This window comes from Heterocephalus glaber, unplaced genomic scaffold, assembly GCF_053883595.1.
Source record: "Heterocephalus glaber isolate CG9 unplaced genomic scaffold, H.glaber_assembly_v1.0 deba00001481, whole genome shotgun sequence".
NCBI classification, from domain to species: domain Eukaryota; kingdom Metazoa; phylum Chordata; class Mammalia; order Rodentia; family Bathyergidae; genus Heterocephalus; species Heterocephalus glaber.
The window spans coordinates 11633040-11648100 of NW_028258317.1; the positions used below are offsets into that span (position 1 = coordinate 11633040).

General features: G+C 42.7%; 1 protein-coding gene and 2 pseudogenes across 4 annotated transcripts in view; 1 reads left to right on the top strand and 2 right to left on the bottom strand.

Annotated features, from left to right (window-relative positions):
* Nr4a3 (nuclear receptor subfamily 4 group A member 3) overlaps positions 1-2158 on the bottom strand; it is a 42441-nt gene extending 40283 nt beyond the window's left edge. For 2 of the 3 annotated variants that reach the window (XM_004864935.3, XM_021244549.2), the window contains exon 1: positions 1645-2158. The gene's annotated coding sequence lies outside the window, so the exon portion shown is untranslated. Of the gene's footprint in view, positions 1-47 lie in introns of all 3 variants that reach the window. The other variant, XM_087183611.1, reaches the window with a different exon arrangement.
* Positions 2159-4001: 1843 nt separating this feature from the next.
* The window catches only part of LOC147825816 (G protein-coupled receptor associated sorting protein 3-like), a 108236-nt pseudogene continuing 97176 nt past the window's right edge, over positions 4002-15061 (top strand). Inside the window, exon 1 of the transcript XR_015439976.1 lies at positions 4002-4216. The product of XR_015439976.1 is annotated as a G protein-coupled receptor associated sorting protein 3-like (transcript). The remainder of the gene's footprint in view (positions 4217-15061) is intronic.
* LOC101716351 (histone H3.3A-like) lies at positions 10411-10937 on the bottom strand (annotated as a pseudogene).

Genomic DNA, 15061 nt, shown 5'->3' on the forward strand with positions numbered 1-15061 from the left:
CCGGCAGCACAGAACCTCGGGGTTGTAAATTAGGAAGCAATAACTACCTCTGTCAAAGCTCCTTTCTTTCTCGTGGGCAGACGAAAGGAACACCCCCGTGTTCCCCTCCCCGTGGAGAAGTGTGTGGAGGAAACCGTGAAACGCAGCATTGTGACCCGAGCTCCTCCGCGGAGTTTCCAACCCGGGGGAGCGGGGGCGGAGGTTGGGCGGGGGCAGGAGGGGTGGAGGAGAGACTGACAGAAAGGGAAAGACAGACTCTCAGAAACAGCGAGAGAGACGAGGCAAACCTTGGGGGAGAATTTCGGCGAGAGGGGATAGGGAGCTGCCGGGGCGGGGGGTGGGGGGCGATGGGAAGGGTGCGGTAGCCTGAGAAGTCTTTGATATTCACGGTATGCGCATCTTGTTAAGCTAAAGTAACTGGAATAAAGTAATTTTCATTCATTGTGCTCTGTATCTGCGTTGTGCAGCTTCCTTTCCCCAATTCCCTGTCGTGGGAAAAGGAGATTGAGGATTGGATTTGCGATGGAATGACCGAACCTCCCGGGCACCTCCCTCCGGGCAATCCAAGGCCCTGGGATAACAGCCCGAGATTTCTGATTACCAAACTCTTTGCAGCTCTTCCCTCTGGAGAATCCGGGAGCATAAGTAAAAAAGCAATCTCCAGGAACGTTCTTGGAAATCAAGGGACCAATGCTGTCCCCCTCAGAACTGCTCAGGCTTCCAACAGGTTCCAGAAAGTGCCTTTGGAACTCAGTCTCCGCAGGCTGAGCTCGAATGACCGCTCTGCTTTCGCGACTGAGAGCTTTCATTTCTAATATAATACACTTAAAGCAACTTCTCCAAAAGTGCGCGTTCTGCCAGTGACAAGTAAAGCATGCCTTTCTTACACCGAGCCAAGGCCAAAAGGAGAGGTCCCCAAGAGATGCCCAGGCGTGTTGAGGTGCGGGAGTCGACAATTACCACTGATTACCTTCGAAAGGAAAAGTGTAAACCCGTAAGTCGGCGACGCCAGGCAAACGTGCCTAGTGTAGCCCCAGGTTCATTTCAATACAATAAGCCACATTCCTACAATTACGCCCGCTTTCCAGAGATCCTCTGAGCGCCTCAGCAAACTCCGGCCATTGCTGCCCAGGCCTTTACCCTCCTAAGCTTTCTCCCAGACAACCAGCTTTGTTCCACTATTAGGTACATTAACTTGGATCCACCAGAGCTCCTATTTTCAATCCTACTAAAGGCAGGAAAATTACTGCCGTTCATCACCGGGGCTGCAACTCCCAGCCTCTGCCGCTGCCGCCGCCGCCGCCGAGAGCATCATTACCATGACAACTAGAGCCGAAATACCCTGAATTACATCGCCGGAGCTGCTAGTGCACAAATCCCGGTCTTCCTCTTTGTTAGAGGCTTTTTGCCTCTTTGGGTGGGGAGAGGACTCCCACCAGCTCCAGAGTCCCCGCTAGCCTGCTACAGGGGAAAAGTTTTAGATCAGAACCCACGGGCCGCTGAGCGAGCAAAGCCAGCGTGGAAAGGCGGGTGCGTGTGTGTGGGGAACCCCGCACTCAAAGTTGTCAATTTTGGGAGCGACGCTTCCCAACGCGCCAACTTTTTAGCAAGTCCCCTTATTAACTGGGTAAATCTCATACATACTTGAGTGCTGTGGCGGTTCCGTCTTTAGAGCGAGTTTCTAGAGAGCTGCCCCGAAATCTGCACTGGGGGGTAGTCACGGCTGCTGTCCCGGAAGGGCTGCGGTGCACGAGCCCAGGGGCTCCCAGAGACGGTGAGCTGCTGGTGAGGGATGCTGTGATCCCGACTCATGGGAGAGCGCCGCTCAGAGGTTCCCCCGGCGTCCTGGTTCTGGCTGCGACCAAGGGGGAGGATGCTGCCGCAGCTCCCACCTCCACGGCCACCGCCAGCGCTGTCAGCGTCGCCAAGTGAGCCTAGGAGGGGCGTCCGGCTGCGGCGCGGCGGCGTTGCAACGGCGAGGGCGCAGGGCAAGAGGGGTGTGAGCGCGCGGGAGAGTGGAGTGTGTGTGCGCGCGTGTGTCTGTGTGTGCGAGTGAGGGAGCGGGTGTGAGCGTGTCTGTGTATGGGCAGCGGAGGAGGAGCAGGAGCTGGAAGGGTGGGGGGCGGGAGGCAGGAGACTCCGCTCTCCCGGCTGCGCGTTCGCCCGCTCTCTCGGCACGTCATTTATGCCACAGGAGCCCTAGCGGCCTCTCCATAGAGTGCCTGGAATGCGAGACGTCAATGTGACGCCATGGGACGCTACGTCACCCTCCTCTTCCCTCCCCTGGCCCAGCCGGTTCCGCGTGTGCGAGGGAGGGTGTGTGTGTGTTTGTGTGTGTGTGTGCGCGCGCGCCCGTTCCTCGGCCATTCGCACCGCCGCACCACGGAAACAGCTCCCAGCTGCCAGCCCAGATCCCGGGGGTTTGTCGGACTCGCGCTGTGAACCGCTCTGCTGCGGCGCTGCTAGCCAGGGCGCGCGTTTTCGGGAGGGCGCAGCGGCCCGCCCGCGGGTCAGGCGGGACCGCCCAGCTGTCAGGCTCGGGTGGAGTAGAGTTGGAGGAGTTCTGCTGGCGCGCCTCCGAGGCTGCCCCGAGGCACCGAGCCAGGGCGAGGGGGTAGGGGAGAGGACAGCTCTTCCGAAAGGGAAGGCTCGGCCAGCCAGCTTCTCCGAGTGACCTGGCAGCCGCTGCTGGAGGAGTCTGGCACCAGCCCGAAGACTCCCTGAGGTGCAGCTGCACTTCCCTCCCGCAGTGGTTCTAAAGCTGTTTACGTCCCTCAGGTCCTCTGTGCCTAGGCTAATTCGCCTCCTCCTCCCTCCGACGTTAGGTACACGTTTAGCACAGGGATGCAGATGGCTTTAGGGGTTTTATTTCTTTACATTTATTGCGCGGGTTTCCTAACTGGACACATAACCCAACGAAATGCACATCCGTCATTCACGCGCACGCTGCAGCAGAAACTATTTAATGTGTATAAAACAAACACACGTGTTGAACAGCTGAGCGAGTGTGACTGTTGCAAATCATCCCTCCTCCCCATCACTCTGTCAGAAATGGAGCTCTCAACTCGTGCTTTCACTTTTTAAAAAGTTGTAGGAGCTCCCTCCAGTCTCTCAAATGAAACATTTCAAAATCAATCAACAGGATTTATTTGGCCAGTCCCTAGCTAGGGGATATTTTCCTGACTCCGGGGACACATTTATCTTGAAATAATGTGCTGAGAGCCTGGGCGACATAAAATGTATGCATTTTCTCCCCTGGAGATGAGTTTTAAGTGTTTCTTACTGAAAACAAAACAAAATTTATCAGAGTTAAAGACTCCCAGTTTCAAAGGTTGCTGCTGAGTGATAGCAGCCTCTTTCAGAAATAAAATTTTGAGGAGAAAATATTTGAGTGAAACAATGCAGACAGACATGGTCCCCACGTGGTCCACTTCAATCACGTGAGACATTTTATTTTGTCCCAATCTTTGCGTGCTTGTGTATGTGTGTGAGGACGGTGGTAGAGTTGAGGGAGAGGATCCCTTTGTGGAGAGCACGTTTCAGACTCTAACAAGGTTCGAGGTATGATCAGAGACTTAAAAACAATACTATCATCTTATGGCACTTATCTTTCTTCGCCTCCACTTTCACTTCAAGCAGGGTGGTGTAGAGATCTTGGAAAGATGCGCCAAAAGTTGATCCAGGCGGGAAGAACCCAGCCTCTACACCGCGCAGGTTCCAATCCAGTCTCAGAAGGAATGAGGGCGCTGCTACATTGTATCCATTCAAAGGCTGGCAGGGGGAGCAGGACCTGGAGCCGCGCGGCGCTGACGCACGCGAGGCGCGTGATTGACGCAGGCGATGTTACTAAATTCGGCGGTTGGCCTGGCCCAGCCGCCGGCGCGCGCCGCAGATAGCGGAGTAGGTTCCCCTTGGTCACCCCCGCTCTCCTCCATTCAGCGACGCGCGGGGCGGGGAGGGGCGGGGAGGGGCGGGGCGAGGCGCGCGGGGCGGGGCAGAGCGCGCGCGGCCGCGCCGGGATCCGGCCGAACCAAACATAGAGTTTGGCCTGGCTATTTTTAGCGGGGCCTCAGGCGCGAGCGCGCCGCGTGAGGGGGCGCCCTGACCCTGCCTGCAGCTCGGAGGGGGCGGGAGTGGCGGAGTCGCCATCTTGGACTCGGCTTGACCCTGTCTGGTGACCCGCGAGGCCGGGCCGGGCTCGGCGCCGGGGGTCAGGGTGAGTGGGTGTGAGCTGTGGCGAGAGGGGGCCCGGGCATGTGTCATTCCAGCGAGCAAGCTCAGCCGAGGGAGCAGGACTAGGCGCGGGGTCCGTTTTGAGTGGCGGCGCGGGCTGCGGAGCGGGGCGCGCGCGTGCGCGCGCGTTAGGTGCAGGGACGGTGATTCCCGCCCGCTCTCGCTCCCTCAGCAGGCGCGGCGGTCCCACCACCGGTCGGCCCGGCCCGCCCCGAGTCGCGTGGGGGCGGAGTTGCCCGCGGCCACCACTTCCTGAGAGCCGGGGATACCCCTCCCGGACGTCACGGAGGAGCCGAGGCGGCGGTGGCGGCCCGGGGCTTATCCTGCACTTGCATCACGGGTGCAGCAGCAGCTGCTCTGCTCCTTTGTGGCTTTTTCCCCTGTTGAGTAACTGCTTTGTTAACTGAAAATACCATGACGGGCCAGTGTGATCACCAGCTCCAGACCTCAAAGAAAGTGAAGTTGTCAGGCTAGAAGAGGGAGACTCCCCCAGCCGGCTGCGATGGTATCTGGTGGGTGGGTGTGTAAAGCACTTGACAGTTTCCACGTATTGCTTCTTGCCTAACTCTTCACCCTCAAGAAGGTTTAAAAATACTTTTTATTTCCATGCTGTAAAAACTTCATCTGTGTTCTGCACCCCACCCATTCCCCATTGGGTTTAAAATCTCATGCAGAACTGGAATCACTTTGTAGGAACCCTAAAATTAGGTACAGTTTTTAGGAAGCATGACATTTTGCAATGAATTTATTGAATAAGCTTCGTTTTCTGACTGTTAATATATGAAAGGTCCTTGCCTATTCAGGGTCCTTATAATGCAACCAAGTTGGTTCATGTAAATTGGGCTCCAGTGAGTTTCAAACTAGTAACCTTGTTTACGTTAAAAAATCCACCCCTGGCTGAGAAACTTCTGGTAAAGCATTTTTCTCTTTGATTAGGTGTGCCCTGGAGACCACTATTTTGGATAGTACTGTGTAGCCTCCCTCCTATTTCTCCCACCCATCAGCTTCTTTTATATCCTTTCTTTCCGGAGTGTCAGGGGCTGATTGACACTGCTGAGCCAAACTACGGTTACTCTCCCCTTGCTCCTCTTGGTAGGAAGTGGACTGACTGTTCGTTGGAGAAGTTCCAGTGGTCACTGATAAGTGGCAGCTTTTTTATACTCAAATGGAAAGTGTGGAAGGAAAAACAAGGCTGTCTTACAAACTAGGACACTATCTTCTGCTTAATCCTGTGTCCTTAAACATAATTCAATGACCCAAATGAATTAATTTTTCTGTTTTCCAAATTAATATCTACTGTGTGCATTTTCAAAAGTGTGATTTACTAGGAATCAGGCATAATAATTCTGTAAGGCTTATATAATATGACTGTTTCAGTAATTACATTATTTTTGGTGACCATATTTTTAAAGTGAAATTTAATACTTTATAGTTAAGTCTTTTTCATTTGGGGAAACAAATAGAATAAAGTTTCCCTAATCTGTAACATGTTTAAAACTTTCTTGGTTTGGTCTGTTTTTCTAGTGGAGGGAATTTCTTTTCTAGAATGTGGCCTAGTTTGCATACATAAAATAAAGGAAGCAGTTTCTGCTCTCATGTTGCTCTCAGCAGCCAATCTGTTAAAAACTCTTTCTATGAAGTAACTATTACAGATTCACTTGATAACTACCTTTCATTTTGTTTTGGTTTTGTAGGCCTAATCTACGTGCAGGAAAGAAAATATTCTTCTCAGAGAACAAAATGTGAAATTTTGGGGAAATTTTTGTGTGTGATATAAAGCAATTGTTTTAACAAAGTGAGGGTTTAAAAATTGCTTAAAATGTTCTTTTGATGAAGCAGTAAAAGGAAATCTTGGTTTTGCTAGTGTGTAAGGAATAATGATTATTCTTATTAATACAAAGATAGGATGAGGAAAAATGAAATAAAAATTCCAAGCCAGAAGTTGCTACCTAACATGAAAATAAAAGGGGAAGCCCAAGAATTGTAAATCGAGATTTTCTGAAATAAAAAGTTCTATACTATATTTAAGATACATACATAAAATTTAGTAGTAACTGACATATATGCACTTAACATGTACCTGGCTCAAGAATCCAGGACTATTGTAATTTTCTATCTGATCTTCTTTCGTACTCTCCTCTCTTACGAATTTTATCATTAGTCTTCCTAAAATACAACTTTTGTTATATCACTCAGCCTAAGAAGTTTCCAGCAGCTGGATATTATCTGTAAAATATAACCAAAGGCCACTCAAATTTCCGCAGAATTTCTCTGTCCTACTCAGGCTGTATCCTATTGTTCTTCAAACATCCTTTCAGCCTCCCACATTTGCTTGTAGTTTTCCTTTTTATGGTATTCATTCTCTCCCTCCTTGTCCACTTATAGAAATCTTACCCTTCCTAAAACTAGCTGAAGAAGTGAACTCAGATTGTCTTTCATTAAATTCTTACTTTACTGCCTTCTTTTTGAATACTTGTGTTCAGATCCTATAACCTTGTCAAGCTTGAAAAACGATGCATTACACATCTTTGAATTTTCTCTAACATCTAATAATATTCAGCATAGATAGAGTAAATGTCCATAAAATATTGGCTCATCTAACTTGAATATGAATAGAGCAGTCATAAGTAACAGATTATATGTATTAGAATATTATTGGCACAAATGGACTTATATGAGGTCGTACATTATTTTCTTTGCCTGAACTTTTGATATTCCTGATTGAACATCCTATGTCAAGGTGTCCGCCAGAAGTGCAGACAGCTTTGAGGTGATACAAGGAAATGGCAGTTTGGCTTGTTGCGTAGGCAGATTTGTAACATCTTTAAAAAAATGTTTTTTTTTCCTGGTAGACTTTTGGTTTGACTCTTCTTCTAACCCCTTTCCCCCTGTTAGCACTTTCTCTTATGCTGCTTTCTCTCGATGAGAAATGCTGAACGCTAGAAAATATTAGTATCAATTTTTTAAGAAAGATGTTTTAATGTTTAGAAATTTGGAAATTAGGGCATTTATGTATAACTAGTTAAATGTAAAAATTCTTGAATTTCAAATCTTTTCCAAAATAGGTTTGTATGACACTATGCATATGAAGAGATAAACAGGGCAAAAAGATTTTGGGGTTAAGATTTATTAGAAACCTGTGTTATTTAGAATATTAAAATTTTTACTTTATTAAGGAAAAAGCAGTATGATAGGTCAGGAAAGAATTTCTGTATTATAGAAAATTTAGAAAAAAGTGGAAATCTGAGATGAAAAGATTACTTAATGGAGAGTTGAATCTTATTAAATAATGATTTTCTATCTGTAATAATAATAGTCAGGAAAGGCTTGCAATCTGGTTAAAAGGATAGTTTTATTTCTTAGTCATGTTTTTCCCAATCACTGGTAAACCCTGGAAGACCACAATAATTTGGGAGAGAAAAGTTGTTACTTACGAGTGATTAATCATATTTTAGCTTGAGTTGATAAAGTAAATACTTCTTAGCAAATGTAGGTATAATTCTTTCCCATCATCCCAGCTCTAAAAAAAAAATGACCTCTGAAAAAGTTCAGTTCCTTCAGCATGGTGTCCTATAGCTAGATGCTGTGTGTCAAAGGCACTTACTTGACTGCTTCTCAGAGGCCTGGGGATGGCTTTGCTGCAATTAAGCTGCAAATTTACCTTTGAGGAATTATTCCTTTGGGAGACTGAAACATCATCATATGTAAAATGATAGTTCAGTTTATGATCTTTAGGGATCTTTCCGGTTCTACAGTTGGATGCTTTTTTTGGGCCTGTATTCTAAGTTACTATCTGCATTAATCAATGGACTCATTAACTCTTGTATATAACACATGTGATTTTAGTAATAATGTTATATTAGTAGTAATATTTATAACACAGCTTTAGCCCATATGGTAATTTACTATGGCCATTGAAAGGGTTCTTGGTGGCTTCAGAGAGTTAATGTACTACCAGCATTATCGCCCTTTTCTTGCCCATGAAGTAGAAATGAGCAGAAACCTGGATAGTCCAAAAGTCATTTTATATTTAGCTTTGGAATTTGTCTTTGTACATTCATTTGAATATGGATGAGTCACAAATTGACTTTGTACAAATTAGCAAACTTTCTTGGAATGGATACTGTTGTTTGCTCCTCTTCAATTCCTTTCTGATTCTGTTGCATGCTAGACATAAGCCATTTCTTCTCAGGGCAGAACTGTCCTCTTTCTGCTTTTTTTTCTAGAGAAGAAGGCCTGGTGACCGTAGGGTTGCAAGTCTTTATATTTCCTTTTCAAGTGTGAGGAGATAGAGTGAAATATTAAGTCAGGTTGTAGGAAGTACCAAGAAGGTGGTTAAGTTGAAAAATTTTGGCATAAAATTTAGGAAGAGTACAGTAAATTTTATTTGCAAACTTGTTAGGTTTGTAGTTGGGTACATCTTTTGGATAAATAGCTGACTTTTTAGGCATAGAAAGTATCTAGATTTTAACAGATTTTAAGTTTATATATTGTCTAAGTCAGATTTGGACAGTAAAAATATGGTTTGTCCATTAATTTAGAGTTACCTTTTAAATACTTGTTCTACAAATTTAGGTATCCGGTTTCCTATTTAAATCATGTAATTAGTAACTGATTCTGATTTTTTACCATAATACATTTTCCAGTATTTATTTTGCATGTTTATAGTTCACTACTGGAAAAATTCTTCCCTGACATCTGTGCTGAATTAGTTCCTTTTTCCAGTTATGTTTTCCTGTTTTATCAATCGTGGTAAGGAGAATAGAAAGCTGCATTTTAAAGGTTTTTGCTATTTAAATTTAGTAAAATTGAAATAAACTACCTTACTTTTTCTAATTTCTGAAAATGATTGTTTTAAATTCATATGTTAAATCGCCATTATATTTATTTTTTGTGGTACTGCTGATTGAACTCAGGGTCTTGTGCATGCTAGGTAAGTGCGCTACCACTGAACTACATCCTCCAAAATTTTATTTTGAGACAGATTCTTGCTAATTTGCCCCGGCTGACCTTGAATTTGCAATCATCCTATTTTAGCCTTCCAAGTAGTAGCTGGATTATAGGCATGTGCCACTATACCCAGCTGTCATATTTGAAAACAGTAGAATAAAATAGATACAATATGAAATCCATTTACCATAGTTGCATGGCATTTATACTTGTTAAATTAACTTTTAGTGACCTTTCCATATTTAAAACAAGATTTATGGGAGCTTATCTCAAAGTCTTTTCAAATGTCTGTTTGCTTCAAATGCCTTAGACCTGTGTATTTGGGTTGACTGTTCTTTGAGATAAATTTATTGAGCACTTAGAGCAGTTCTTGGTATAGAGTAGATGCTCTGTAAACATTTGATGAATAAAACCAATTTTCAAGAAGCCTTATTCAAAATATTATGTTTTCTTGATTCTTACTGTGTGGGCTAATTTTTTTTCTGAGATAGTTTTACTGAGGAGCTAGGCATAAGAGGAGCGGAGAAAACCTGCCTTGCATCATTATACTGCTGTTGCCATACTGCCCTGTCCCACCACTGCAGCTAGTCTGCGGAGACTTCTGAAACCCTTGGCCTGGATGTTCTGTGAAATCTGTGTTTGTTCAGAACAATTCAGGTGTTCAAAGGATTTGTTACATCACATTTTGGCCCAAACACCCTCAATAATTAATCTCTTGTTTATCTCTTTACAGTTTAATGTATTTTAATAGCAAACTTACAGGAACAGCACAGAACGACAGACAACATTAAAAACATGTACTAGCATGTTTAAGACAACTCAGAAAAGTATAATGACTAGATGGAATCTACTGTATGATAAAAATGCTACAAACACCATTTAGTTGCCGTCAATAAGAAATTTACTTGTTTTAAAAAAATCCAAATGCTGGCATTGTCCAGAAAAATTTAACAGGTTTATTTATAATTGTTATAAAGTTGAACTGCTGAAACTTGTTCACTGAAACATTTTGACTTGCATTAATGCGTTACATTCCCGCATTAATATTAAAAATTGACACACAAATGAAAATGGAAAAACTGCCAATACCTGATTTTTGTCCCCTATTTTCCACTCACAATCATGTACTTAGGTACCTTTTGACCCCACGGGAAAAAAATTTCTGACATTCAGAACTACCAATAACAGGAAGAAGAGAAAAAACTTTTTTGAGAATGAAATGCTTCCCACCGTAATGGATTCTTAAGCATGTTCTCCACGTATGCGGCGTGCTAGCTGGTTATCTTTTGGCATAATTGTTACACGTTTGGCATGGATGGGACACAGGTTGATTATCTTCAAACAGGCCAACCAGGTAGGCCTCACTTGCCTCCTGCAAAGCACCAATAGCTGCACTCTGGAAGCGCAGATCTGTTTTGAAGTCCTGAGCAATTTCTCGCACCAGACGCTGGAAAGGGAGTTTGCGAATCAGAAGTTCAGTGGACTTCTGATAACGTCTAATTTCACGGAGCGCCACAGTCCCAGGCCTGTAAGGATGAGGTTTCTTCACCCCTCCAGTAGAGGGCGCACTCTTGCGAGCGGCTTTTGTAGCCAGTTGTTTCCTGGGCGCTTTACCACCAGTGGATTTGCGGGCAGTCTGCTTTGTACGAGCCATGGTACAGGGACCTCCTGACCCCCTTCTCCCTCGGCTGGAGCTCGGCGAGCTGGAGGCAGCGCTGGCATTGGAGAGCAGCGGCGGCGCAGCGGCAGCTGCTAACACTATCTCTACTTTGATATGCCACTTTTGCTATGATGCTTTCATGAGCTTGTGTTCTCCCTCTTTCTATCACTGTCTCTGCCCTGGGCTTTCTAGTTCTGGGTGCTACCCTTTAGGCCATCAAGTACACAGTCATTTGTCTTTGTGTCACCCATGGACTAAAGGGTGGAATATTAACTAGGGACTTGAATTCTATCTACCTCACATATTTAAACATTTTAAGATTTAATTTTTGAAAAGGTAGTACATTCTCACGATTCAAACAACAAAACATTTGGAAATGAAGTTTCCCTTTCATCCATCGCGTCTACTAAGTTATCCTTCCGCAGTTTTAAAATGTATTTCTATGGGAAATGGGAAGAAAATGTTCAAATGGGAAAGGGTACACAAGAAGAGGGAAGGAGAAAGAAAGAAAAGGACAAGAAAAAAAAGGGAAAATAGAAGAAAAAAATGGAAACAAAGCTTTTGTACATTGGGAAGGGAGGGGTGTTAAGGGCGGGGGGAATGGGATAAAAAAATTTTTAAAAAGTATTTCCAAGCCAATACAAATATAAATTTCGTTTTCCTTTTTTTATACAAATGAAAGCAAATATACATTTTTCTGCCTTTTTTTGCTTACCGGTGTATCTTGGAGTTCTTTACATAGCTATAGAAAAAGAAATCCAAGGTATGTTTCACTTAATAACGTATCCTGCAGATCTCTTGCATGTCATTTGTATATAATATCATTTGTTTAACCAGTTCCACAGTGATGGACATATGGAATGATTTCAGTCTTTTGCTCTTACAGGAAAGGCTGTAATAAATACTTTTGTTACATGGATTATTTCATACTTGTGCAAGTATATTTGTAGAGTAAGTCCCTAGAAGTAGAATTGCTGGTCCAAAGGGTAAATATCATTGTATTTTGATGCACCATAGAAGTTGTAAGATTTATATCCCATCAGATATATAGGCAAAAGCCTGATTACTCATATTTTTGCCAGCAAATTGCATTATTTAACCTTTGGGTTTTTTTCTGGACTGGTAGGTGAAAAATGTTAGTGTAGTTTTAATTTCTATTTCTCTTCTGAATAAGTCTGAACATCTTTTCATATATTTGTAAGAGTCATTTATATTTCATCTTTTTTTGTGAAGTGTCTCTTGTATCTGTTGCCTATTTTGGGAGCTGAAGGTAGTTTAAGAACTACTTTGTAGTTGCTGTTTATAATATGGAGACTTGCCCTTTATAATATGAGTTGCAACATGTTTTCCTCTAGTTTGTCATTTGTCTTTCAGCTTTGCTTATGTTTTTGTTATGTAGATTTTAAAAGTGTAGTTGAATTTGTCATTCTTTTATAACCTGTAGATGTTGTCATAGAAAAATACTCTTCAAGGTTATGAAAGAATTTTTTTTCATTTTGATGTTTTAATACTTTTATGGTTTCTATTTTAGATTTGAATTTTTGGTTCATTTTTCTTGCTACATGGGGTGAGGGATAGGTCCAACTTTTATTTTTTCCACGTGGCTACTCAGTTGCCTCAACTTGTGAATAGTTTGCCACTCTACTATATGCTTCTTACCAAAAAGGACTGATTCATCTGTTTCTTTTTCTTTTTCTTTTTTTTGGTACCAGGGATCGAACTTGGGTCCTTGCGCTTGCGTAGCAGGCGGCGAAACCACTGAGCTAAATCCCCAGCCCCATCTGTTTCTTTTTCACACCTTCTTTGCTCTGACTAAATAGGAATACAATCTTCTGTTTCCGTTCCTTTAGAACACTTTCTATAGTGATGCCCCCTTTGCTTTGTCTAATGGTATGGGATATTGCCTCCTATACTTTTGAGGAGGAACCGTGATATACGAGAATAGTAATGCTGGAGTTTGCATCCTGCAGTAGTCAGCTCCAGAACCTTATTTACTGGGAATATGATTGTAGATAAATTATTTTGAAACTATGTCTCCTAATTTGAACCTTAAAGAGATTAAGTTTTTCATCTATGATACCTAGAGATACAGCTTTTCACCTGTCACACCTAGAGACAATCCCAGCTTTGTCCTATTAGGAGAGAATGTCTAAGGAGGCAGATGGAATTTAATTCACTTGATCCCTTACTAGCTATTCTGAGCTGCTTGGGTTTGTTTCATAACTCCTTGATAAAAGACTTCCTTCCACTTTGAGCCACTGCTCTAGGCATCTTTCCCTTCTAAACTTGCCCAGGCCATCTTACCTGGTCTTTGTTATTGAGCCTTACTTTTTGAACCTGTTTTTCTATCTCTGCCTTTAGACTTTCCCCTAATACTGGTAGTGTACTCTTTGCCCAATGCCAGCTTGACTTGAAAGTTATTTTGGTTAGCAAAAATTTTGGCCAAGTACATTTGGGTTGAAAGCAAACTTGTCAACTGGATAATTTGGTTAAAATAATGATTTGGTCAAAAATGAATATTATAAGTTACTATGTTTTTGAGTAGTAATTTTAGTGTATTATGGGTGTAATTAAACATTTTGGTTCATTTTCTGATTTTTTACATTTTAAATTTAAATTTACTACAGCAGCAGTTTGTTTCTTGTGATTTAAAAAAAATTAAATGAACCTATTTTCTCAACAGTAGTAGAATAGTTGGATACAAGTAATCATAACTAAAAGGCAGTAAAGGGGTTGGAAAAGGCAAAACATCCAGTAAGATAAAATGTTTGCTTTATTGTTTTCCTTTTTCCATCATTAAAAAGGCTGTGTTTGTGCAGTAGGACACTCAGAAAAATATAGATAAGGAATAAAAGGAAAAAAACCCATAAATTAATCACCCAGGAATAATCACTATTGTCTTTCTCTTTTACACTGTATTATATACACATAAACTCTGGTTACTGTTTCTAATAGCCATAATTTAAGCATTTTCCAATTACTGGTTAGTCATTTTTGTCCAAGACTAGGTTTTTGTTCCTTTATGTCTTTCGTCTGCAGGCTAGTCTACCTACAGTTGGGAATAGATTGCCATTCTCTTTCTCCTTATGTCCCTCTATTATGCCTAGGCCTGCATGCAGCCTGGGCTGTGAAATACCCCTGTTTGCTTTAAGTGACACAGTTTGTAAATGAAGCCATTCCGCCAAGCCTTTCTATGGAGTTACTAAAGGGGCCTAGTTCCAGAATTTCTGTGGAACTCTCTGCTTACATATAAAATATTTTTTGGAGTTCATGCTTGATGTATGTATAGAGCTATGTAAATTAGATGGGGGAGCAAAGATAGAGGAATCTCCATAAAAATAAAAATGAAGAGGATTTGTAGCAGAGAAATCCATTTTCATTGAAATGACTTAAAATTTTTTTTCCTTAAGCAATGTTGGCAGATATGTGCTACGTGTTGTGCCTAAACCTGAGTTCATGGTATACTCATTAATCAATCATGGCACTGTTTCTTACTGGATCCAGATTCAGCTTTGAATCTTTGTCAAAATGGGGTTCCAGGTTGCTTTTTCCATTGGAATTGCTGTGGGAGACAAACTTATTTACGATTCTTGCTTTAAAATGTAAGTTTGGTTTTTTTTTTAGTGGATTGACCAATTGACCAAGAAAGTTACAGTAAAATGTTTTGTATCTGATAAATTTATGGTGATAAATATGGGATGTGAGCAAAGAGTAATTATCTGAATTGCAAGCAAAGCACATGTTTCCTAGTTAAGATCAGGGAAGCAGTATATTACATAATAGATTTGTTGTAGAGTGAAAACAGTGGCATAATGATACTTCCCCTTATAAATTGCCTACTGTGCAGTCGCAAGTGATTGACTCTCCAGCATTTTTTTTGACTCTAGATGATGAGTGTAGGCAAGAGTGGATAATCCCATTTCCCTTGCTAGTGAAGGATTAGGAGTGGCTGGAACCTATTCTGGCCAATGAGATGTGAAGAAAGGTCTGGAGGGGGACCAGGTGCTTCTAGGTTAGACTTTCTTGGCCTTAAAAGTGAGACAAGAGATGGTACTTCCTCTTCTGATGTTGTATCTAAGTATGATAGTGATAACTACTCCATCTTGGGGCAGTGAGAAAAATTCGTTTTGTTTTGAAGCTGATCCCAAAGATGGTGAAACAGATGGAAGAAGCCTGAAATTGATGATCTTACCAAACTGCTGATTTTACTGTGCTTTT